Raw genomic sequence first — 27,012 nt, 5'->3', positions numbered from 1 at the left:
TACCTCGGTGGCCTTTTATTTAAAAAAAAATTGACAAGCTAATTCTTGCCTGCCTCACCGAATTATGAGGATCAGAGGAGAAAACGTATGTGTGAAAGTGTAAAGCTTCACATCAAATGTAGGGTGTGGGGCTTGTCATCCTCCTAAAACTTGAAATACTGATGTGAGGGCTGAGCGGTGGGGATGGAGGACCTTTAAGAGGGGTTTCTTCTACCCAACTTTCCCACTCCCTTGAGCAGGCACTGGAAGGAAGAGAGGATTTTCAGAGAATCAGAGTGTGTTTTTCTAAGAGCCAAGGCTCTTGGTGGATTTGAGTAGGTTTGTTTCCTGACCCAACTGTAATCAGGTCCCCAGGATGCAGCTAAGATAACAAATTACATGAAATGAATGTGGTTATTTTGAAATCAGTCCAGTAGGCCCCTCTTTCTCCTGTTCTTGTTTTTTGGTTTGTGTGTGTGTGTGTGTGTGTGTGTGTGTGTGTGTGTGTTTGTGTGTTTGTGTTTTGCCAAAAGAATTACTTGAGAGTGGCCTCCGATTTTTGCTTTTTCTCTTTTGGAGAGGATGTTATTTAGATCTGCTGTGTAAATTCCCTACACACGTGTTCATCTGTGTATCTATAGACATGTAGATATATATCTTTATCCCCCAGGCTGTCCTGAAATCTTTGCATGTCTCTTTTGGTAACCTTAATGTCGACCTTCATAATTATGCCAGACTCATAATTTTCACAGCCCATTGCCTGCCTAGTGAGCTTTTATTTTTGATAAAAGCAGCAATTTCCTTGGCATGAAGCTATTCAAACTAATTGGATGGGGCCAACCTGCTGTAGGTTGTTTTATCAGCCGAGAGGGGATGGGGGAAGGGGAGGCCTCTATCACTGCAGCTTGGTGGGGGAACAGTTTATTAGCAGGAGAAGAAGCCTTCTTGCAAGCTAAGGTTGGAGCAAGGGCCCCAACCTGGGCCTGGGACATGCCTGACACGGTGAGTGTTGCTCGTGGTGGGTTTGGAGGAGGAGCTCTCTCAGCTTGTGTCAGCATGGGATTCAGCTGGGCCCAGTTTTCTGGGGTTACGGTTGAAGCCTTTTTACAAACACTGGTTTAAAAAAGATCTGGCAGTTGATGTCCTTATGAAATTGTTGCTCTTTTCCATTTTCAGTACTGCTCTAGCTGGACTTAATCCGGGGCCTGAGTCACTGTCCCTCTGGATCCTTCCTTGTGGGCTTTGGTGCAGGATGGGAGATGCTTCTGTGCCCGCTGCCAGATCCACACCCTTGAGTCTGGTCTGTCTGTTTCATACCTGTGCCAAAGCCCTTGACTGCAGTGGGATGGAGAAATGGAGAAGGAGTGTGTGTGAGAGAGAAATCAAGAGGAATGAGGGGGCACAGAGCTCTTTCCTTCCCTCTCAGCGGCCTCTGCTGAACTTAGAGCCCAGAAACATTTTGTTCAGCTAGGATATTGTCTCATTAGAGGTGATGCCACCCTAAGCAGTGCCTTTTCTCGGAGTCTGAGTTGACGGGGAGGAGAAAAGGCAAAATTGGTCTTTTTTATCTTGGCTGCTCTTCCCTTCCCCAGAATTCATCCCTGAGAACTGCACATCATGCATTATGGTATTTTTAAATGGAACTGAGGGCTTGCAGCTCTGTATTCATTCATTTATTCATTCAACAAACAGTTATGGAGTGTCTGTGATGTGCCAGGCACTGTGCTAGGCTCTGGGGAATATGATTTAAAACTAGATGCTGGAACTTACAAACTACCTTGAGAGATGGAAAACAGCCACTTAAAACAGAACAATATGTGCTATCATGGAGATAAGCTTAGGGTGCAGTGGCCTCCAATTTTAGAGAGTCAAGAACTGCTTGCTGCAGGAAGTGACTGACTGAAGGACGAGCAGGAGTTATCCAGGTACAGTGACGGCATGGACAAAGGCTCAGCTAGGTCTGGCAGTGTTGCCCTCTTAATGTTCTTTGACTGTAACTGAATTTGAATATGTGGTTCTTAGAAGTATGTAGCTGTGTAGGAGCCAGTATACAAAGTACTTGTGAAGAACCCACCAAGTACAAAGGCACTGCTAGGTTCTGGGAAGGATATAGGGAGGTTTAAAGTATGATGCCTGCGTTTAAGGAGCTGTCAGTGAATTTATGAAAACAAGGCAAACATTCACCCCTACAGCAGCTTGGTTACCAGGGCTGTCTGTGGAATCAGGTAGATCTAGATTCAAATTCTGGATCTGTTCTTTACTAGCTGTGAAACCTTGGGTAAGACATTTCAAACCTCTCTTGAATCTCTGTTTCCCTATGGCACTCTCAAAGTGTGGAGCCTGGGTCCAGAGCGTCAGCATCACGTGGGAGCTTGTTAGAAATGCAGATTCAGGCCTCGCCCCATAAACTTGGTTGTGGGGCTTTAACAAGTTCCTGGAGAGATTCTGCTGCAAGCTAAAGTTTCAGAACCACTGCCCTATGGAGCGGTCTTGAATATTAACTGAGGCAATGTACGTAAATTATTTAACATTTTTCAGATGTTCGATAATTGGTAGCCATTATTTCTCAGTCAGGAGGAATGGGGGGCAATGTGAAGGCTAGTTTGACTGCAGCAATCTGCAGCTTTCCTTTCCCGCAGTATGGGTAGACACAGCCAAATGTTCTTTGCAGAGGCATCAGCAGCTCCTTAAAGGGTCAACAGATGTTTTGGGTAGCCATGCTCCTTCCTGAACCCTCTTCTCTTTGAGTCCCCAGGTGCTGACCTAGCCACCAGTCCCAACCAGTGTTGTCTTAGGATGATGAGAGTCATGCATCAAAGTGCCCAGGGCAGTGGCCAGGCAGTTCAGGGAGGGATGATGTGCCGGGCTTCAAGCTCAGACCCTGTTACCACCTCATCTCACTGACCGTCCCTTTTTCCCTCATGTGGGTTTGGTCTGTACTTTACAGTGAGGAATCGCAGGAGCCCCAAGGAGGAGGTGCTGGAGTGTAAGGCAGGAGAGTGCCTGGGCTGCCATCTTTCCATCAGCGGCATCAGCCCCAGTCGCCCAGTTTCCCTAACTAGTCCGGTGGGGGTTTGTCTGTCTGGGGGTAGTGAAGGTTCTAAGTCACAAGGGGTCTAGCTTTGTGTAGGCTGGTGCAGGGGAGGATATCTTCTCTCTAGCTTCCTCAGTGAAGATGCCATGAAGAGATGCTAAATCATGTGTGAGGTAACAGGCGTGTGATGTCAAGGGAAGATCTGGTTTAAGCTTCCAGAATGAGCTCAATGGGTAAAATGGAGCAATGCTCAAAGGAGGTCTGAGAGGCTATGCTCTTGTCATATCCCCTTAGCTACATGAGGCCTTACATCTAAGCTCCAGACAATACGTAAATGTTGACTACCTGCTGGGTCCAAGACAGCATTCCTGAACATTCTCTATAAGGCGGAGCAGGGGGCCCTTCAGGAAAGTTTTCTGACCTACACTAAAGGAATTCAGGTCTAGGGCTAATGAGAACTACTCAGTAAGTCTCCATATCAGTAAACTTTGACAGTTTCTCCTACCTACAGTGCAAAGTAGTGAGGCTTAAAAAATGTGTGTGAAATCACCTAAGCCAAACAAATGTGTGTGTGTGTGTGTGTGTGTGTGTGTGTGTGTGTGTGTGTATGTAAGGCATAAATATGTATTGGTGGTATCAATATGACGCATGCATGTATTCGTTTAGTGAACGTTTGTTGGTGCCTTCTCTGTGGCAGGTGCTGTATTAGGCTCCAGAGCTGCTGGGATGAATGGGACTTGGGCCCGGCTCTTAAGGAGCTCATAGACCAGCAAATAACGCTAAGATAAGTGTTCAGCACTTAGCATGGTCCTGGGTGTGGTAAAAAGATGTTATGAGATGATAAAGGGCCTGGGGCTGAGGGTTTCCAGATGAAGCGTCGTTTGAACAGGAATGGAAATTACCCAGCATATGTTCCAGATGAGGGTTACTCAAGCCTTTCTAAGCAGAAAGAATAGCACATGCAAAAGTGCGGAGAGGGGAGACAGTATGGTGAGTTCTGGGAAAACTGACTAGTCTGGTGTTATCATTTTGGTTAGTAGAAGTTTCCCTTCCAGAGTCAAGAAAAGAAGGACATGGCATGGTAGAAGGAAGTTCTTTTACATTTGCTCCCTGGCTGTGCTGGCTGCTTGCTTTTCCCAGTGGCCCTGGGCCTTCTGAGTAACCACTGGCTAGCTGTCCAGTGTGCACTGCTTCCCTCTGTGCCTCAGCCCTTTGCCAGTAGTGGGGGCGAGGGGGTGGCTGGTGTCTGGGGAAGGAGTGGTCCCGAAGGTTCGATGAGAGGCAAGAAGCTTGAAGCAGAAGCAGGCGGGGGAGTGAGAAGACCAGTGTTACAGGAAGGAGTGGACAGGGGAGATAATGAGGGTGTTTGGCCCAAGCAGAAGGTACGTTGGAGAGAAAAGAAAAGGAAATAAGGCCACGGAGAGCTTCAGCGCCAGGCAGGGAGGTTGGCTGTAAGCATGTGAGGTCTTCTCTTGATGCAAACAACCAATTTGATCCCTCCCACTTCGGATGTCTTTGCCTGCTGGGAAGTCTGGCTTTTTAGTGGCAACTGCAGATTTTCAGGGGGTGGCTTGTGAATGGTGTCTTCTTCCTGGCTTCGGGCATGATGACGGTTATAGCTTTGCTAAATATAGCCAAATCTCGAATTCAGAAATGAAATCTAGAATAAGTCATTGCGTGGTCAAAGCCTTTCCTTTGGTCTTTCTAACAAAGTCACACTCATTTAATGAGAGGTCATGAAGAGAGAGAAACAGTTTCATATGGGTTTTGAGAGGGAGGGTATGGGGGGAGGCATACACTGGTACCTCGGTAGCTAAAACTGCATGTGGGGTACACAGGAAAAGCTTGGTAAATATTAATAAAGAACACATGAAAACATACTACTGCATCAGAGCAGTCATTTTACCTTGCAGTATTTGAAAGTTGACACTTGAGACAGAAAGGGGACTCACCCCACCGTCCACCTTCATCTTGTCCTCTTCAAAGGATAGATGCTTTCTGAGCTGCTTAAGAAATCTCTGTGCCATCTGCATCTTTAAGAGCCAAACAATGATAATCATAGAAATGAAATTGTCTGTTGAAGTAGCATCCAGCACTTGAAGTAGCAGAGCATAGCCTTCAGCCTACTTTTCTGGAACCATCTTTTGGTGTGTTTGGTGTGGTGGCGGGAGCACTGCCGTGTGATTGGAAGACCCAGGTTTGTTCGTTCATTCTTTGCCGTGTTCAGTAACCGTGCCTGTGTTGGACGTCATGCAGTGATTAAGTAAGACACGGCTCTGCCTTGAGGAACTCACTATCATAGAACTTCAGACACACGAGCAAATAGCTCTGCGTGCTGTGATGAGGGATGTACAAGGGCTAGGGGATGAGGGAGCCATTAATCTGTGGGGTGAGGGGTAGTCAGGGAAAGCTAAAGAAAGTGATACTTGAAGTGTGTCTTCAAAACTAAGAACTTAGTACTAGATGGACAGGGTCAAGAGAACATTCTAGGCAGAGAGAATAACCAAAGACCAAAAAGCAGGAAAGTGCACTGCTTGCTGAGAGCTGTCTGTTCTGAGACAGTAGTGATCCAGTAATGTCAAGTGCCGTGCAGGCCAGTAAAGTAGCCACGAGCCACATATGAGTATTTAAACTTAAAGTATCTGATATAAGATAAAAATTTAATTCGTCAGACACAGTAGCCACATTTCAGTTGATTAATAGCCACGTGTGGCTAAGGCCTACAATTTTGGACAACACAGACGGAGAAAGCTTCATCATCAGGGAAAGTTCTTTGGGCAGTGTTGGTTTGGAACAATAGTCTTTTAAACTTTTTGGGTAGAATAACACTCAGTTTACAGACATGCTCTCCCTTGTTTATTTACATTATATTCATGGCCTGCTGTCCTTAGCTAATAATCTGAAGGCGTAGTATGTACTTATAGTGAAGTTCATCATTTATGATAGTGGTTGCACATCCGTACTTTAATCTCAGCAAGGTTTCGGTGAACTTCTTGTCATATCTCATTAGACTGTGATTGTTTCTACGTTGTAGTGTGACTGATGAAGAAGACACCGGGATAGAAATCAGGCCCTGCCATTCTCTTGTTGCTCACGTATGCTTGTGTTATCTTTATCCAAGCTTTCTTTGCAAGAATCTTTTTAATCCCCTTGTTTGTTTTATGAGGGCTAATCCATTTAAAACAAATGTAATCAGTAAACGCACTTAACCAAGCACATGGACTGCAGTACCTCTCAGTACATCTCAGCCTTTGCTACAGAGCTTCTGCTCTTCCCCCAGGATTCCATCAGATTTGTCTGAGACGCGTGACTGACATTTGGACTTGATGGAAACATTAGAGATGGACCATATATTAAATATTAGTAAAGATAAAAGTCTTATTTTTTAAGATGACAGTTAATATAAGTAGTCTCATATTTTCTTTCTAAACCCAGTGGATTGCTTTGTGTACCTCTGTTTGGAGACCACTGGTCTAGAGCAGTGGTTCTCAACCAGGGGCGATTATCCTCAGGTGACATTTAGCAACATCTGGAGACACTTTTGATCGTCACAGGATGGGGTAATACTGGCAGCTAGTGAGTTTAGGCCAGGGCTCCTGCTAAACGTCCTGCAGTGTACACGATTTCCCCACCCCCAACAGAGAATCATCCAGACCCAAATGTCAGCAGTGCCAAGGTGGTACAGCATGATGTGTCAGCCAGTATGGGGACAGAGAGGAGTCGGGTGGCTCAGAAGGGTCTAATTTGCTGTGTGACTTTCAGGCAAATCACTTAATTTTTAAATTTATTTTCTCAGAATCAGCAAGCCAGCAATCTTTCTTAACCTATTATGGTTAAAAATCTTTACGTCATTTCTGTGTAAAACAGCTACTTCAGAGTAAACGGGTAAAGCAATGGACATAGAACGGCAAGTCTGTGTGGGTCCTGGATGAGAGGAGTTATAGCAGCACTCTCCACTGACTGCATGTGAATTATGAGCTTTAAAAAATTCTCCCCATATTCCCATATCTGAGCAACCCCAAAATGTGGTGGAAGCATTTTCTGACTTGAATTACTCAGAGCGAGGTTCAGTTGGGAAGGGATATTAAAGGTCAGAATGTTATGAGAGAAGACGTTGGTAATCCTTTGTGTAAGGAAGAGTCTAGCACTTGCAGCTAAGGGTCTTGGGTTCAAGTTCTTTCACATCTGCTACTTGTCGGCTTTGGGGCAGTCATTTAACTATTGTGAGCCTTTGCTTCCTCACTGTAGTAAACGTCCTTCCTACCTCTGTAGGGATGCTGTGATCATGAAGTGAGAGGCTGGAGGTATAATGCAGAGAGCATAAGAGACAGCTTGCCCCTCCAGCCAGGAGGAGCAAGGTTTACTGAGCATCTAGCATATTCTTTTTTTTTTTTTTTTTTTTTGCGGTACGTGGGCCTCTCACTGTTGTGGCCTCTCCCGTTGCGGAGCACAGGCTCCGGAGGCGCAGGCTCAGCGGCCATGGCTCACGGGCCCAGCCGCTCCATGGCATGTGGGATTCCCCCGAACCGGGGCACGAACCCGCGTCCCCTGCATCGGCAGGCGGACTCTCAACCACTGTGCCACCAGGGAAGCCCCATCTAGCATATTCTTTACCAGCTCTGTTTGAGGTGCTATGGCAGAGAGAAGTAATGGAAAGCTTGGCTCCTGCCCTCCCTCCCGGTTGACGTGATGTGACCAACACGCAGGAAGCAAGTGCACCCCACAAGACAATAGCTATTGAAATGCTGGCTTGTGTGGTGTACTCTCTAAATTCTGGAGGGGTTGAGGGGAAGGAGGGCAATGAGCACTGAGATGGTTAGGCAAGATGTCCTGGAGTGGGACTGTTCACAGCTGTGAGGCTTTTCTCTGGAACCCCTTCTTCGAGGGGCCTTGTTTTAGGGAACATACCTAGTTCAGCACCTTTGCACATGTTATATTCTTAGTAAAGTTAAAGTATTGCAACATTTTTAGTCTCTTTCGAGGAACAGCATTGCCTACATAAATAAATCATATGTTCTGTGTTTATACCCAAAGCAAAAAAGCTTTTTCATTCTATGTGATTTTGAATCAGGAATAATGAGTATCAGCACGTTAAGGCAATACTGGCTGCAAGATTTTGTGCTTACTTTCTTCCTCCATTATTATCTTTCTTATTATTAGTCTGTTATTTATTTATTTATTTATTTATTTATTTATTTGCAGTACGCGGGCCTCTCACTGTTGTGGCCTCTCCCGTTGCGGAGCACAGGCTCCGGACGCGCAGGCTCAGCGGCCATGGCTTACGGGCCCAGCCGCTCCGTGGCATGTGGGATCTTCCCGGACCGGGGCACAAACCCGCGTCCCCTGCATCGGCAGGCGGACTCCCAACCACTGCGCCATCAGGGAAGCCCAGTCTGTTATTTTTTATTATCATTTAGTCTATTATGTATAAACAATCTCAGTTCTTCTATTGAGTTATAGACAGTTGTTAGAAGGAGGAGTCCTTCTTATGAGTGAGACTTCTACCTTGGCAGAGGGTGAGTTCCCCAAGTTGGAACAAAGTTAAAAGAGTAAAAATTTGGAGTTTCATTTGAGATGTGCTGTGAGTAAATCAGTTTGAGCTGGTCACTTTTCTCCTTGGGCTCTGCGTGAACCTTGGCAGACAATGGAAGGCAATGCCAACTGAAGCTTTGTTATTTATGATTTCTGAAGAGCCAAGAGATTGTTGGATGAAAGAGTTTATGGCATCCCTATATTATTATAAGAGAAGGCCAAGCGAAGCATTGATGTTGGATTATCATTTGTAATTATAATGATCTTAAATAATGATGCCTTTCATCTAGGACTTGAATCCTGGAGAAAGCAGTATAATGCCATGTAATTTGTTTGGTGCCTGTTTTTAAGGACGTATAGCTATTGTACTGGGACCTTTAGAGTCGGAAAGATTATTGTCCCTCTGGTACTGAGCATGAATTTGAGAACAAAATGGAGACTTTATTACCTGGGGACAGGAAGAGAGAATAGGACTCAGGCCTCATCAGTTGGGCCCTTCCAGCTTTACAGAGGTGGCACGTCTCCCACTAGTACCCTCGACTCATCATTTTCCCTGGTCCATGAATTTTGTTGGCTCAGGAAGTGCTGATTATCTTACAGGTTTGTTAGACTCGTTTAATTTCCCGTGGGGATAGCCTAGCCCTGTTCCTCAGACCTTTGTCCTCTACTATTTTTAGAAGCCTGGGAATCTTGGTGGTGGGGGAGTGGGCAGTGTTGGAAGAAATAATTCCGTCTGGCTTTTTGGCTATGGGAAAATCTCGGTTTGACCGGAAGGGATAACTCAGTAATGATTGGGGAAAACCTGATGTTCAGTACTGTCCTTCCTCCCTGACTCCCTAGGTCACAGGGAAAACGATGATGTTCTCCTTAGGAGAGGATTTTCAAGGTTAGCATCACACGTGGTGGTTTAAAAACATGGGACTTGGGGCTTCCCTGGTGGCGCAGTGGTTGAGAGTCTGCCTGCCGATGCATGGGACACGGGTTCGTGCCCCGGTCTAGGAAGATCCCACATGCCGCGGAGCGTCTGGGCCCGTGAGCCATGGCCGTTGAGTCTGCGCGTCTGGAGCCTGTGCTCCGCGACGGGAGAGGCCACAACAGTGAGAGGCCCGTGTACCGCAAAAAAAAAAAAAAAAAAAAAAGAAAAAGAAAGAGGGTGTGGCTGTGTCAAGGTGCAAGAAATCAGAAAGGTCACGATGAGGGTGGAAGAGTGTTTCTTGGATTTGGAAATGTGGAGTTCGTTCACGAGCTTTGTTAAGAGCATTGTAAGTGGAGCCATGGAGTGGAGTCCAGGTGGCAGTGAAATGAGTGAATGGGAAGTGAGGTGGGTGCTGAGTCAGGGAGGAATTTATTATTATTTTTAAATGGTGGAAGAGTCTTGAGTACATTAAGCAGAAAAGAAGTGGCCAACTGGGAGGAAGTTGGAAATGAAGTACGGGGGGATTACTGTTGGAATGGGGCTGAGGAGGTGATGGCAGGTCATGGGTGGAATCATCAACTCAGGTGGAGGAGATGCCCTTGGACAGGAGAAAGGGCACCTTATTCACTGACCTGGAAGGAAGAGGAGTAAGAATGGGAACAGAGGAGAAGAAATTGGTAAGGTTGGTAAGTTGAGGGAGTTCTTGTCTCATGTCTTCTGTTTTCTATTGAATGCTGTGGGGTGGGAGTTGAGTTGGGGGGTTCAAGAGAGTAAGGAAGGAGGTGGAGGAATTCCCTAGGTTTATGGAGAGAAGGAATGACAAAGAATAAGTAGCAGAATGGCCTGGTCATATGGAGAGCCCATTCGAGATGACTCATCATAGGAACACATGCTTTCCTGACCCTTGGGGGTCTATCTGTTTTGAAAAATGTACTATTTTGGATTGGGCATTTTCTGAAATACATTATTTCCTGTCTTCTAAATTATATGCCACAGAGGCAGCATAATATAGGTGGAAAGTACTCCTGATCTGAATCTGTCTGGTGACCACCAGGCCCTGTACTCTGGACAAAAGCCTTCCCAGCTCTATCCATCATCAGGTTCTTGTCTGTAAAATGAGGACGAGATGACGGTGAAGTTGCTTTTCAACTCTAACATCTTACCGTTCTCTTATTTCTCAAATGCATTATTAGAATGTTACTCTTCGGTTGTAGATCTGTTAGGATCTTTGCTTGCTATGGGTGAGAGAGTTTGCTCCTGAATAAAATGGCCCTGGGTTGCTATGCTTTTTGAATTTCATGTTGTGCATTATGGTTCCCTTCTTATGAGACTGTCAGCCATCGCTTCTTACCGCTACCCGAGTGTCTTCCTGAATTAGCGCCTCTCTAATTTGCCGCTTTTAATCTGCCGTGGACTTGGAAACTAGATGACTAAGCTTGTTAGACCCGTGTGTAACAATAAAGAGGCTCTTTGTGAGCATTTGAGGGTCTTGTCTGTGATTAAAGTGCATGAACTGCTGAGCATGGGCTTCATGTCTCTTATTGGCACAGAAACCAGTTTTTTATGTCTCTTCTGCTAGAAACGTTGAGTTCTGAAGACATAACGAGTTACCATTTGGTATTTATTATTAACTAAATGTGTTTAAAGCCTTTTGTCTGAAAAGTTGAGTGTCAGTGCCGTAGGGCCTTAACCCATTTCCACTTTCCTTTTCACTTACTATCCCTTCTCCTGCTGTCTCCTCAGTCCCTTCTCCACACTTTCAGTGTAAGACAATGTTCTAGGCACCGTTATAATATTATTTTAGTCATTCAGTTTTGATTTCTTTGAAACCACAGAGGAGTTTCCAGGATTATAATCCACTGTTCAATGCTGTATCTGTTTATATCTCAATAAGCGCCCTGCTGGAGACCCTCAGATGGTATTTGGGTTGGACCTGGAAGACGGGAAAGAATGAAATGAATGCTAGCTCCATATATAATCTTTGGGAGATATGGAAGAAAGCCATCCAGAAGTCTTAAAAAATTTTTTATGACAAAAATTAATCCATAGTATAGTAGAATAATTAGAAGATAAAGCCAGACAAAAAGAGAAAATATTATCCATAATCCCATAAATTACCTTTGTTAACATTTTGGTGTGTACCTTCCAGACTTGTGCATTTTTTAAGAATAAGAATATGCTTTGTCTGTAGTTTGCTTTCTCACATAGCAGTATATCCTAACTATCTTTTTGTGTTAAGCGTCAGCATCAACAGTTTTAGTCCATTGTGTGAACGTTTTGTGATTTGTTTAACCAATCTCCTATTAGTCATTTAGGTTATTTATAGCTATTACAAAACAACTGCAACGAGTATTTTTTAAAGCCTTTGGGTACTTGTTCTATTACGTCCTTAGAATAAATTTCTGAATGTGAAATGGCTGGATCAAAAGATATGCATATTTTAGCTTTCAGTACATATTATAAAATAGCCTCCAGAAAGATAAAACCAATATATACTTCCACCAGAAGTGTTATCTTTTTATGAGGTTGGACATGTTTTCTTTCTTTTTCTTTCTTCCTTCCTCCGTTTCTCTCTCTTCCTTCCTCCTTTTCTCTTTCTTTCTTTCTTGCTTTCCCTCTTTCTTTCCTTCCTTCCTTTCTTCCTAACTTTCTTTTCTTTTTTCCTTCTCTTTCTTTCTTTTCTTCCTTTCTTTCCTTTATTCCTAACTTTCTTTTCATTTTTCCTTCTTCCTTCCTTCCTTCCTTCCTTCCTTTCTTTCTTTCTTTCCTTTGTATTTCTTCTGTGGTGAATTTTTTGTTTCTTTACTCATTTCTGTTAGGGCATTCATCTTAATGATTTATAGAAGTGCTTTACCTATTTAACATATTAATACTTTGTGGGTGTGTGTGTACACATATCAGTTTTTTTTCTATTTTGTCATTTACCTTCTGTTAAGATGGGGCTTTTGCAGATATTTAAAATTTTTGTGCAACCAAGTATGTAAATCTTTTTCTTTATGATTTTGTCTGCAGTCATACTTGGAAAGGCCTGAGAAAAAAGATAGGGCCTAGATCACAGAGATCTTGTGAGTTTGAACTTTATCTTCGAGCAATAAGGAAGCCATTCAGACTTTTAAGAGGGGGATAGCATGATCAGATTTGCAGTGTAGTTAGATTTGTGGAGGATGACATGAGGTAGCGGAGTCTAGAGCATTTAGGAGGCTGTTGCCATGATCCAGGTGCAAGTCAGTGAGGGCTCAAGTGGCAGAGTGGTGATAGAAACAAAGAAGAGTACAGATGAATATTAAGAGGTCATACCATCAAGACTTGGTGCTTGACTGGATTTAGAGGTTGAAGGAGAGAGATGGAATCAAGAGTGATTCTAGGGGGCTTCCCTGGTGGCGCAGTGGTTGAGAGTCCGCCTGCCGGTGCAGGGGACGCAGGTTCGTGCCCCGGTCCAGGAGGATCCCGCATGCCGCGGAGCGGCTGGGCCCGTGAGCCGTGGCCGCTGAGCCTGCGCATCTGGAGCCTGTGCTCCGCAACGGGAGAGGCCACAGCAGTGAGAGGCCCGCGTACTGCAAAAAAAAAAAAAAAAAAGATTCTAGGTTTCCAATTTGAGAACCCGGGTACTGTGAGATAGAAGTGACACTAACTGGGACTTCCCTGGTGGTCCAGTGTTTCAGATCCCACGCTTCCACTGCAGGGGGTGCAGGTTTGATCCCTGGTTGGAGAACTAAGATCCTGCATGCCACACGGTGCAGCCAAGAAATTAAAAAGAAAAAAAAGAAGTGAACTAACTGAGCTGTATTATTCAGGAAGAGAGGAAAGATTGAAAGAGGGAAGACCCAGGTTTAATGAAGGAGGATAATGAGTTTGACCTCATCAGTTTGTAGTGTGTTTGGGTTACCTATTGCTGTGTAACAAACTACCCTACAACCCAGTGGCTTAAAACAACAACAGTTTATTATTTCTCATGATTCTGTAGATTGACTGGGGGCTAAGCTAGACTTCTTGCTGGGGCTTCAGCTCATCTCATTTAGGGTCTGTTAAAATTGTCTCTCCTCCTTCCACTCTATTATATACCTGAATTCAGAACACCCCAACATGCACCAATATATCACATTTCTAACACCGTGCTTTATTCTTAGCAGAAATATATATGTCAGAGAAATATAGGAAACCCTATGGGTTTATACACAGAGCTTTGGTGTTTTTTACACCCTGGGGGATGCAGTGAGAATTGGGTAAAGTGTATGCCTTTTACAAAATTTACTTATTTATTTATGGGAAAGTGAGATAAGGGCTTGGGGGAACTCGGGCAAGTCATTTTTAGGAAAGAGTACCTAGGGAAGTTGAATGTTGCGAAATTGATTTGTTTGGGGCTGTCCATGAAGAGATGCTTGTACTCGAGTTTGAGAAGTCAAAACTAAGAAGAGCAATGGGCTGAGGATGGAGCTGAGTTTTAGCAGCATTTAAGGGCTAGTTTAGTAAGGAAAGCCCTTAAAGGAGACAGGGGAAGACTATCCAGAGGTATGAGGAGAATCAGTAGACTGCAGTGTCTCACACACGTGGTGCCCTGCAGAGTTAGTAAGTTGGAGTAAAGAGGATCAGATGCCTCTCACTGGTCAAGTAGGATAAAGACTGGAAAAAGGCCTCTGGTATGGGCAATGGGATGGCCCTGGCCTCTGCAACAGCAGTTTTAGAGGAGTCGTGAGCTGGTGAATGGGAGAACCAAGACTCGACTATTTCTTTAAGGCATGTGAATAGAAAAGAAAAGGAGAGATCGTATGGTAGCTGATAGGAAGACAGACAGAGAAAGAAAGAGATTTAAAATAGGAGTGAGGGCAGTTGTAAGGCTCCTGAGGAGACTGGAGGAGATGGACCCTTCCTCTTTTTTTTTTTTGGCGGTATGTGGGCCTCTCACTGTTGTGGCCTCTCCCGTTGCGGAGCACAGGCTTCGGACGTGCAGGCTCAGCGGCCATGGCTCACGGGCTCAGCCGCTCCGCGGCATGTGGGATCTTCCCAGACCGGGGCACGAACCCGTGTCCCCTGCATCGGCAGGCGGACTCTCAACCACTACGCCACCAGGGAAGCCCCCTTCCTCGTTTTGAATTGCAGCTCCATTCTTTCAGTTACTCAGGCCAAAAACCTTTCCTCCAGTCATCCGATTGGGAAAATCCTCTTTGCTCTACATTCACGAGAGATCCAAACTCCAGCCACTTCTGACGTCCTCCTCTGCTGTCTCCCCGGGCCCAGCTGTTGTCGGCCTGGATTACACTGGCTGTCTCTTCACCAGACTCTCTACTTCTGTCCAGGCTTCCTCAGTCTGCCCTCAATGCAGTGGCCAGAGGAATCCTTTTCAATGCAACTCATTTCCTGTTACTTCTCTGTTGGGAACCATCCAGTGACTCCCCATCTCCCTGAAAGTTAAACTGCAAACTCTGGTGTGGGCCTAGAAAGTACTATGCTCTGGCTCGCAATGACTTCTCTTCTGTCCTGTGTTACTAGGTTCCTCTTTGGTTATTGAACTTTCTCCACACTGGCCTCCTTGGGGTTCCTTAAAGCAAGGGAGGTTCACGCCTCCCCCTTGGGGTTTTTGGGCTTTCCCCTCTGTCTGCAGTACTCTTCTCTAAGTAGCCCCAAAGCTTGCTCTCCCTCGCCTGTTTTGCTTAAATGTCACCTTCTCAGAGAGTCCTTCTCTGACCATTCTGATAAACATTGCAAGCTCTCCTTCCCACAGTCTCCCTTTTTCTCCTCCCTGCTTCTGATATGCTCTATAATTAACCTATTTATTTAGGTATTGTCTCCCTTCTTTAGAATGTAAGCTTCGTGAGCTTGTCTGTTTTGTTCACAGGCCTAGACCGCTTAGTAAATATTTGTTGATTAAATGGGTAAATGAATGAATGAATGGGATCAAGGCTGATCCTTGGAGAAGAAGAAGGAAATTTCACCCTCTGAGATAGGAGGAGAAAAATGAATCAGTATGGATAGTGTTAAGCTTGTATTGGGAGGGCTGGAGGTGTGGGCGAGATAGGAATTTGAAGGTAGACATGGAGGATGCCCTCGTTTTTCTGGAATGAGGAAGCAAGGTTGTCTGCTGAGGGTAGTGGTGAGTATGGGGCTGAGGAGACCCCTGAGGGTTTAGGTTAATCACTGAGAGGAATGGGAGAGGGAGCTGTCCAAGGACAGGTATAGGACTCAGGCAGGATGAAGACCATGCATTGATAGTGACGCAGTTTTGCAAGCCTGTGTGATTTTTCTCTGGTAGAACTCAGGAACCTGGGACTAGGAGCAGAATAGGTGGACTTAGCATTGATCCAGGGTTTAGATGTTTTGGGAGGCCAGGGGTACAGAGGAATCAAAGGAGTGGTCCAGGTTGTCAACCGTGGGGCCAGAATGGGGGAGAGAGGACTGTTTAAAGGAGAGGGTTGTTTGATTGGGAGAAAATGGAAAAGAGTCACAGCCAGGTGATGCATGAATTTGAAGAACAGTTCAGCCCAGAGTGAAGACCTGAGAGGCTGGAGGCTTGGAGGGTGTGGCAGAAAGTGAACAGTTGTCGTTCAGGGTTTGTATTGGCAAGGTCCAAGGTGTGGCTATGTGTGTAGGTGGTTGAGAAGACCAAAGGTCACTGTAATGAAGGCATTTGGAGGCTGAAGTATAGGAATAAATCATCCTCATGTGTCTTGAAGCCTCCCAGGATGATGGCAGGAGTTGTGGAGAGGAAGCCAGGTGCCAGAGCCTTCAATGAATGTTGGGAAATGAGTCAGAGGGAGGAGGGACAAAGGCAAGGCAGGGTGGAAGCCACCTGAGCCAGGTGGCTCAAGCTCAGAGGGACAGGAACCTTTACATGAGGGTGGAAGGTGGAAGGAGTAATGCTCTGGAATCCGCTTAGGAGAACAAGAAAAATTCTGGCCTCCTGCCCTGAAGTTCTTGAGGTGTAGGAAGATCTGGCATCAGCGGGCTGGTGATGCGAGCGATGTTGCCTGGCTCAAGACAGGCCAGGGCAATTTGGATGACACATCTTTGGCCAGATTTTGGAGGTAAATTGATGTTGTTGTTATTGTTACATTTATATAATTTACGGTATTTGACAGCTTTGTGTTTCCTCTTATTAGAAGGAAGAAACTTTCCTTTTACTTATATTTACCTATATATTTACATATCATGTTTATTTATGTTTAAATACATAAATATAAATATATATTTTATTTATTTATTTTTAAAATTTATTTATTTAATTTATTTATTTTTGGCTGCGTTGGGTCTTCGTTGCTGCGCGCGGGCTTTCTCTAATTGCGGCGAGCGGGGGCTACTCTTGGCTGTGGTGCACGGGCTTCTCATTGCGGTGGCTTCTCTTGTTGTGGAGCACGGGCTCTAGGTGCACGGGCTTCAGTAGTTGTGGTGCACGGGCTCAGTAGTTGTGTTTCGCGGGCTCTATAGCACAGGCTCAGTAGTTGTGGTGCTCAGGCTTAGTTGCTCCGCGGCATGTGGGATCTTCCGGGACCAGGGATCAAATCCGTGTCCCCTGCATTGGCAGGCGGATTCTTAACCACTGTGCCACCAGGGAAGCCCTAAATACATATTTTAAATTCTCCCTTGGGGCTTGGCTTTGAGAAGAAAGAGGCAAGAGACCTTGCATGGTCACTGTACAGACATTCTCAGTACGTGGTTTTGAATTTGCCTTTTGCATTTTGTTGCTGGGGGTTTATGCTCACCTTTAACCTTTAGGCCCTCCTGGTCAGGTTGGTTGCCTCTTGGCTGTCTTTTGTCACACTGAACTAGTGATTAACTCTTATGGAAGCCCTTTACCTCAGGGGTTACTGAGAGATGAAGGACCACTTCCCTGAGTTTTTACTCAGCCTTTAGATAAAGGAAAAGGTCTGACTGTGTCAGCAAAATTGCTCAGTCTGTGAGTTAGAAATGGTATCTTGCATATTTCCAGTTATTCAAGAACCCACATAGTTAGCTGGGAAGTCTCCATTAAACGCTGCCTCCTCCAACACCCCTAATATTTCAAACTCCTCGCTTCCCCTGATGCACAGATATAGGGTGCTGTGGGCAGTATCTGTTGACTTGCTTTACGTGCGATTGGTTGTTCCTGATGTTTGTTCTCTCACACACTCAAAAGCACTTGGCACATACTTCTTTAGTTTTTGTTCCATCTTACTGTCTCTCTCTCTCTCTCTCTTTGTCTTCTAAGATATTCTTCACCTACCTCTGACCCAACTTGTACTCCTTGAGGGCATGGATAGGTTTCTGCTTATCTTTCTCTATGATCTTAATAAGTAGATACTTAGGAAGTAGGTATTGAATGAATGCACTAAATTTAGAATTCAAACAGCCTAAACCACACATCTTGCAAAGGAGAAAACTATGGCCAGAGGACTCAGTGACCTGTCCAAGTCTACATAGGTTCAGATGGGAATAGAATCCATTTGTCTTCTCAAGGTTTGAGGGCTTTTTGAAAGATTAATGTCAAAACAACGAAGCCTGAATTGACTGTGTTCCCCAAAGTTAGAGATCACTGAAGTTCTTGAAAGTTTAGTCGTATCTTCTAAGAATAGGGACCTTGTGCCTCTCATTTCAGCTGTCACCCTGTTTGGGGATGAACTGATGGAGGGGGGAGCTTTTGTTGTTCTTTAATTAACTACTGAGATCTGGGAACGAGGGCCTAGGTACAGGAAGGGTCTGCCCTACTTGTAAAACTGGTAGGTTGAGTTTTTCCTTGACCTGTACCTTGAGGATGTCCTTCCGTCTCCTGGGTGCTAATGGAGACATGGAGCCATGCACTGGGGACAAGGTGAATGGTACTGAATAATCTCTAGCCTGGCAGGCAGAAAGCAGCCTATCCAGGGCACTTGTGAGTGGTTTGGGGGAATTGGGAGTAGAAGAAAGGACATTATAATCAGGTGCCAGAAGTCATAGATAGGTCATTTGTGGCTGGTAGGGTTGGCAGGACACAGTGAGTCACACTGCCAGGTTGACAAGGGATTGAAAAAGAACAAATTCTTAGTAATTGCTGGGAGAGCCCTTTTTTCATTTAGACCAGTGGCTCTTAATTGGGGGCGATTTCGCCCGCCAAGGTATGTTTGGCAGTCTCTGGAGGTAGTGTTAGTTGTCACAACTCAGTGAGGAGTGTGTGTGTGTGTGTTACTGGCATCAAATGGGTATTGGCCAGGGATGCTGCTGAACACCCTACAGTGCACAGGACAGCCCCTCACTACAGAGAAATAATTATCCAGCTCGAAGTCAGTAGTGCTCAGGTTGAGAAATGCTGATTTAGACCCTGATGATTAGTTAAGTCATTAAGAATGTTTTATATGTATTCTTTGAATTCTAATGGCAAAGTTGGATTTATTTTACCTTTTTCAATTGAGGTGAAATTCACATAACATAACTGTTTTGAAGTGAACAGTCCAGTTGCATTTAGTACATTCACAATGTGCAGCCATCACCTCTATCTTGTTCTAAAACATTTTCATCATTCCCAAGAGGAAACCTGTACCTGTTAAGCAGGTACTCCCCACTTCCTCCTTCCCCAGCCCCTGGAACTACCAATTTGCTTTCTGTCTCTATGGATTTACCTATTCTGGATATTTCATATAAATGGAATCATATAGTATATGATTGCCTTTTGTGACTGGTTTATTTCACTTAGCTTAATATTTTTGAGGCTTATTCATGTTGTGGCATATGTCAGTACTCCATCCCTTTTTATGGCTGAATAATATTCTATCGTATAGATATACCACAGCTTGTTTATCCATTCATCCATTGATGGATATTTGGGTTGTTTTCCACCTTTGGCTATTGTGAATAATGTAGTTATGAACATTTGTGTACAAGTTTTGGTTTGAAAAACAAAATTCTTTTTGAATTTTTGAGTATATTCCCAGGAGTGTAATTGCTGGGCTATATGGTAATTCTGTGTTTAGCTTTTTGAGGAATTGCCAAACTGGTTTCCACTGTAGTGTAGAAAACAGTACTGTGTATTGTGTACTGTGGCTGTACTATTTTTACATTCCCACCAGCAAGGTATGAAGGTTCCAGTTTCTCCACATCCTTGGCAACACTTATTTTTATTTTTGATAGTAGCCATCCTAGTAGGTACAAAGTAGTATCTCATTGTGGTTTTTAACAAAACGAAAACTTTTTTTCATTGTGGTAAAAAATGTGCATAACATAAAATTTACCATTGTAGTATTTTACCTTTTGATATACAGACTGGTCATTCAGCAAATATATTTTGAGACCCTACTCATGAGGACACTGTTGAAAGCACTGTGTAGACTGTGATGAGCAGAACAGGTATAGGCACTGAGGAGGTGAACACCCACCACTCAGTTGTCAAGTCCTAGAAGTGATTTAGCAGAAAGTATAGGGAGTGTAGCTGTTGCAGTAGAGTTGACTGTCACAATTTCTTGATTTGTGTGTGTGTGTGTGTGTGTGTAGTTCTTTTCATGTAAGGGCAAATACATAGTTTAGAAGACACAGGGTAAAAATAAATGAAGAGAAATATAAGACACAGCAGTGAGGAGGAGAGGATTGGTGCTGTGGCATCTGTCCCTGCCCCATAGTCCACTGAGGAAATCCTGTGTTTCAGGTTCCTTTAGAAACTCCTGGGACTTCCCTGCTGGCACAGTGGTTAAGAATCCGCCTGCCAACGCAGGAGACACGGGTTTGAGCCCTGGTCCAGGAAGATCCCACATGCCGTGGAGCGACTAAGCCCGTGCACCACAGCTACTGAGCCTGCCCTCTAGAGCCTGCGAGCCACAGCTACTGAGCCCATGTGCCACAACTGCTGAAGCCCGCGCACCTAGAGCCCTTGCTCTGCAACAAAGAGAAGTCACCACAGTGAGAAGCCTGCACGCTGCAACAAAGAATAGCCCTTGCTCGCTGCAACTAGGGAAAGCCTGCGTGCAGCAACGAAGACCCAACGCGGCCAAAAAATAAATAAACTTATTAAAAAAAAAAAAGAAACTCCCCAAGCTGGTTCTTAAAATATCTTCTATTGTGATCTGTCCTTATCTTTTGAGCCATGTAGGTGGCACAGTCGTATTTCGTTTTGAATTGGTTAAAAAGCAAAATGACATACCTAGCTGCTCACTGTGTCTTCTGTAAGAATCAGAGCGTGAGATGAGGTGGGGTAGGTGGGCTGGGTGCCTGGCAGGACTGAACTGTTCTGGCCTGCAGAGCCCCTTTCTCTGTGAAGCCCCTGAAACATGGGCTAAGCCGAGGTCCAAGTCCCCATGAAAAGCACAACACCAGTGGACGTGAAGTTTCCTTGGTAGACTATGTAAGTGATGATTCCCCAGAAGGAAGGTCTTTGAAAGTGCCCATGAAGGAGTACAGCAGAGTGTTTGTTTTTTTTTTTCCTGCCATGGTGGGGGTTGTATTATTTTCTTATGTCTGCTCTGACAAATGACCATAAACTGGGTGGCTTACAATGACAGAGATTTATCTGCTCACAGTTTTGGAGGCCAGGAGTCTGAAAGTAGGGTGTCAACAGGGCCACACTCCCTTCAGTGGCTCTTGGGGAGAATCCTTCCTTGCCTCTTGCAGCCTCTGGTGGCTTCAAGGGTTCCTTGGCTTGTGCCTACATCACTCCGACCTCTGCCCTCGTCTTCACGTGACCTTCTCGTCTTCTTTTTGTGTCTCTCCTGTGAGTGTCTTGGTTTAAGGACACTTGTCATTGGATTTAGGGCCTACCAGTATAATGCAGGATGACCTCATTTTGAGATCCTTAGCTTAATTACATCTGCAAAGACCCTTTTTCCGGATAAGGTCACATTTACAGGTTTCTGAGGTTATGACATGGACTACCATTCAGGTCATTACAGGGGTGGAGGAGACAAGGTGCTGGGGTTACAGGAAAACCTTTTTTTTCCTGGCAGGGAAAGGAAATGAGGTGCCGTGGAGAAAAGCCTGGCTAACACCCTTACCTGGGCACCTGCAATATTGCTGTCACCCTCCCTGGTAGCTCTTAGCTTGAAATGCTAGCTCCACAGGGCAAGGACTGAGGTGGCCTGACCAGGCCTGGCTTTACCAGAGGTAGTTGACTCGACCTCATCTCACACCTGTCAAATGCGTCCCTGTGTGACGCCACGTATGTTTTCCTTCCATGAGCCCCTCCTCTTCCCTCTCTCCTTCCTTGCCAGATGTGTTCTCTCCAGTGCCTTGCTTTCCTTTGGTACTGTTCTGTCCCCATCACAGACAGTAAATGAAGCAGAAGTGTGTATTTTAGTAATCTTAATGTTTATCAAGTAACTGTTGCTTGTCTTGTGAGCTGACTCAGCAGATGGTGGTGCTGGAGCCCTGCAGTGACCTTCCCCCTTCCTAGGCTCTTGATCTTTGGCCACATGATTTGGGATGTGATTCTAGGAGCTGTTGGGACTGCACAAAGCGTGTGCCTTCAAATGCTTGCATCTCCTTTTCCTTGACAAGAGCACCTGTCTTGCAGGGGACCGTTGGACTTGGGGAGAAGATAGGGCTCCTGAGACCTTGAATCACCCACATTCATTGGATTTTCCTGGTTTCCACCCAGATTTAGAGCTTGAGCCATCATAAATGGTTAAATTACTTTGTTAAAATGCCAATCTCCCCTAAGGATAAGAATACTTCTGAAGGGCCAGAAGCCTAGTCAGCACTTCTCAAGTAACACTTTGAGATTGACAGACACCTTGGCACATCTATACAGTTGACATCATAGGTAGGGTGGAGGACAGAAAGGCTCTGGAAGCTTTGCTGAGCTTGGAGATCATCCTTGAGATGCTTTTTATAAACTGGGTCATATCTTCTACCTTGGTATGAATATAGTAGTTCTTAATTTTTCCAAGAAATGTCCTGTCTCCTTGGACATCATTGAGACTTGCTGGGTAAAAATTATACAGCATGTAGTTCAGTCCTAGAAGTGTTGAATGGTGAACCGGCAAGGGCCATTAAGAGAATAGAAAGGACTTTATCAATAAAATACCAAACAAAAATGATAGTGATTCAAAAATACAATTACAGTCCTTGCCTGATCCAATGCCTGGTAGTCAGCTGTGCCATTCTCATAGTCATCTTCATCATAATATTAAGAGCTAACTTTTAGTGCTTATGTGGTGAGTGCTTTACTGGAATCATCCCGTTTATCCCAACAGCCCTCAACAGTGAAGTAGGTATGTACTGTTATTACCTCATTTTACAGCTGAGAGAGGTTAAGCAACTTGCCAGAGGCCACAGAGTTATCTAATAGTGGGTAGAGGGACTGCTGACCCTAAACCCAAGCCTTTTTTCCCTATTGTGGTGAAAAATACATACTGTAAAATTAACCATTTAAACCATTTTTAAGTTTACATACACTTCTGTGGCATTAGGTCCATTCACATTGTTATATAATCATGACTAGCATCCAGCTCCACAACTTTTCATTTTCCTCAACTGAAACTCTCTACCCATTAAATACTAACTTCCTATTTCCCTCCCCAGCACCTGGCAACCACTTTCTGTCTCTATGAAATTGGCCTTTTTGTCCATTTGTGATTGGCTTATTTTACTTAGCCAAGATTCATCCAAGTTGTAGCAGGTGTCAGAATTTCCTTTTTAAAGCTGAGTAATATTTAATTGTATGTGTATATACCACATTTTGTTTATCCGTTAACCTGTTGATGGACACTTAGCTTCTGCCTTTTGGCTATTATGAATAGCCAAAATAATATCTGTTATGAAAATGAGTGCACAAATACCTATACAGCTTCCTGCTTTCACTTCTTTTGGGTAAATACTCAAAAGTGGGATTGCTGAATCAAATGATAATTCTGTTTAATTTTATGAGAAATCACCGTAGCATTTTCCATAGCAGCTGCATCATTTTGCATTCCTACCAGCAATGCGCAAGGGTTCCAGTTTCTCCGCATCCTTGCCAATACTTTCTCTGTGTGTGTGTGTTTTATAATGGCCATCCTACTGAGTGTGAAGTGGTATGTCATTGTGGTTTTGATTTGCATTTCCCAAAAGACTAGTGATGTTGAGGATCTTTCCATGTGCTTGTTAGCCATTTGTGTATCTTCTTTGTAGAGAGAGTTATTCAAGCCTTGTGTCCATTTTTAAATAGGGTTTTTTTTTTTTGCTGTTGTTGAATTGTAGGAGTACTTTATATATTCTGGATTTTAATGTCTTATTAGTTATATGATTTACAAATATTTTCTCCCATCCTTTGGGTTGCCTTTTGGTTTTAGCCTTTGGTTTTAGCTCTTATGTTTAGATCTTTGTTCCATTTTAAGTTAATTTTTGTATATGTTGTAAGGTGAGGGTCCTCATTTTTTGTCATGTGGATACCACCAACACCATTTGTTGAAAAGACTGCCCTTTCCCCCTTGAATTGTCTTGACACCCTTGTTGAAAAATTATTTGACTATATATGTGAGGGTTTATTTCTGGGCTGTCTATTCTATCCACTGGTCTGTATATCTGTCTTTATGCCAGTACCACATTGCTTTTTTGTTTTGTTTTGTTTTGTTTTGTTTGCGGTACGCAGGCCTCTCACTGTTGTGGCCTCTCCCGTTGCGGAGCACAGGCTCCGGACGTTCAGGCTCAGCAGCCATGGCTCACAGGCCCCGCTGCTCCACGGCATGTGTGATCTTCCCGGACCACGGATCGAACCCATGTCCCCTACATCGGCAGGCATATTCTTAACCACTGCACCACCAGGGAAGTCCTCTGAGCTCATTTCTTAACATTCACCTGCCTTCTTGCTAGTCCTTGAATATGCTTGATGTGCTCCTGCCTGCTTTTCCCTCTGCCTCAGACAGTCTTCCTCCACCTAACCCCATGGCATGATCCTTCACCTCCTTCATGATTTTGTTCAAATGTCACCTTCTCCCTAACATATATAACTCCCTATCACCCTTCTTGCTTTTTATTTTTTTTTAACTCCACAGCACTTATCTCAATCTAACTTAACTTTTAAATTTATGTATATATTTTCTTATCTCCCTGCACTTGAACAAAAGCTCCATGACGGCAGGGATTTTTGTCAGTGTTGTTCACTGCTGTGTCCAAGTACCTAGAAAATTACCTGACATTTAGTAGTCACTCAGTGAGCATTTGTTGAATGATCAAAGATTGATGTCACTCAGCAGCATCAGGATCATGGATGGTGTATGTCTACCCTAGATCACTGAGTCCTAAAAATGTTTTCAGGGAATCCACAGATTTTCCGGATTCCTTCCTTCCTTCATTCAAGAAGTTTCTGTTGTGTATCTTCAGTGAGACAGGCACTGAGGTACCAGCTCATAAGCCCCTTATGAGCATATTTATTTTTGCATTTCCAGCACTAAGTGCTTCTAGTGAGAGGTAACACAGAGGAAGGATTTGTGAAAGGCTATTGAGCCAAACCACTGGGTCTCGTGAAGACAGAAGTGAATAATACATATCCCTGTGTTCAGTTGGATCATGGTAAAATGGAGAAGACCTGCGTACATGACAGTTCTGTGATCTGAGTGGTGTAAGAAAGGGATCACAGAGGAGGGAAAAACCAATTGCTTGGGGATATTAGAGGTCAGGAAGAGCTTTTTATAAATAGGACATTTGAGCTGAGCCTTTTGAAGATGGTTTTTCTGAGTAAAAAAGCCAGGGAGGGAATATAATAGTCATAGGAACAATGCAAGTAAAGATGCAAAGGCAGGAAAGTGCAAAGTATGTTCCTAGAGCACTGAGTTGTCTTGTATTTCTGGAATAGTGAGTTGATGGGCGTAGAGGTGAAGAATGAGCTGGAGCAGTAGATCCAGACCACATCACAAAGGCCTTGAATGCCATGCTGAGATCTGTGAACTTTATTCTGTTGGCGGCAGTGGGACACTGTTAAACGTGTCTGTTATAGAGGCAGAAAACACATTAGTGGTTGCCAAGAGTTAAGGATGGGGGGGTAGGGAAAAGGTAGGGAGGAGGATGAGTTAACTGTAAAGAGGCAGTACAAGGGATGTTTGTGGTGATGGAACAATTCTATATTTTGATCGTGGTGGTGGTTACACGAGTCTGTACACGTGATAAGTTTGCATAGAACTATACCTGCCTACACATACATACAAGTGCATATAAAATAGGTAAAATCTGAATAAGGTCTGAAGATTGTGCCAATGTCAGTTTCCTGGTTTTGATATTGTACTAGAGTTATGTAAGATGTTACCATTGGAGGAAACTGGATGAAGGGTACCTGGGTCCTCTCTGTACTATTTTTCGAACTTCCTATGAATCTATAATTATTTCAAAATAAAAAGTTAGAAAAAAAAGCATAAGAATGAAAACTTGGTGAAGGAGAAGCTGGAGCAGGCCACTTATTAGGATTTTCATTTATTTAACAATATTTTAGGGACTTCCCTGGTGGCGCAGTGGTTAAGAATCCGCCTGCCAATGCAGGGGACACGGGTTCAATCCCTGGTCCAGGAAGATCCCACATGCCACGGAGCAACTAAGCCCGTGCACCACAGCTACTGAGCTTGTGCTCTAGAGCCCGTGAACCACAACTACTGAACCCATGTGCCACAACTACTGAAGCCTGAGCACCTAGAGCCCGTGCTCCGCAGCAAGAGAAGCCACCGCAGTGAGAAGCCCGTGGAAGCCACTTCAGTGGGAAGCCTGCGCGCTGCAATGAAGAGTAGCCCACGCACGCGGCAACTGGAGAAAGCCCGAGCCCAGCAGTGAAGACCCAACACAGCAAAAAAACCCCCAAAACAACATTTTATTGCAAAATGTTATGCTCAGATACTGTATATGATGCTTGGAAAGTTATCAAATATGGTTCCTATCCTTGAGAATTTTGTTTTTGTTTTTAAGTGGAGGAGACAGACATGTTTTAAATAATGATTGTACTGTGTGTGGGTTTTGTACTGGTAAAGATAGGTACAAAGCACTATGAGAGCAAGGAAGGGGGGGACAAACTTCAGGGGGTGGGAAAGGCTTCATAATGATGCAGTGATTAAGCTGGCTCTAAGGGAAGAGTGGGAGTTTGGGTCACGTACACCAGGGTTCTGCAATAGTCCAGGTGAAAGATACAGCTAAAATTATTGGTAGTAGGAATGCAGAGTGGGGAATGGCTTCAGGACCATTTTGGAATAGTATTGATGCAAATTGTTGATGTGTTTAGACAACGAGTTTAGACAGAGAGGGAAGAGTGTGAGATGACAGAAGTTTTAAGCTTGACTGACTGCATGGTGGCTCTGTTAGCCAAAATTTAGGGTGTAGGAGGAGAAAGGTTTTGGCCATAATGTTAGGTTTCAGGTATCCAAAGAAGGCCATGTGGGGAGACTAGTGTACGGTCGGTGTGTGGAGCTCGGCAGAGGCAGAACGTAGATACAGAGACATGTTGGAAAGCTGCACCCACACTGGACCACTTGCCCCTTCCTCAGTCATCCACCTTCAGCCTGCTTTTTGAGTCTGTGCCTTAGTCTGGAATGTCCCTCTCTTCCTCCCCTGTCTAGTGAAAGCTCACTCCTGTCAATGTCTATTTCAGAATAGAGGTGATGGCTGGGGCTTTGCTAGTACGTGAATTTTGTCCATGGGTGCTGGAGTAAGGCAGGAAGGGAAGAAGGTG

General features: G+C 44.4%; 1 protein-coding gene across 13 annotated transcripts in view; it reads left to right on the top strand.

Annotated features, from left to right (window-relative positions):
- The window catches only part of AAK1 (AP2 associated kinase 1), a 167,263-nt gene that overhangs the window by 1,039 nt on the left and 139,212 nt on the right, over positions 1–27,012 (top strand). The window lies entirely within an intron of this gene.

The sequence above is a fragment of the Mesoplodon mirus genome (genome assembly GCF_964341445.2).
Source record: "Mesoplodon mirus genome assembly, chromosome: 14".
Taxonomy (NCBI): domain Eukaryota; kingdom Metazoa; phylum Chordata; class Mammalia; order Artiodactyla; family Ziphiidae; genus Mesoplodon; species Mesoplodon mirus.
The sequence above is the reverse complement of the archived record's forward strand: the minus strand, read 5'-3'. Positions and strand labels throughout refer to the sequence as shown.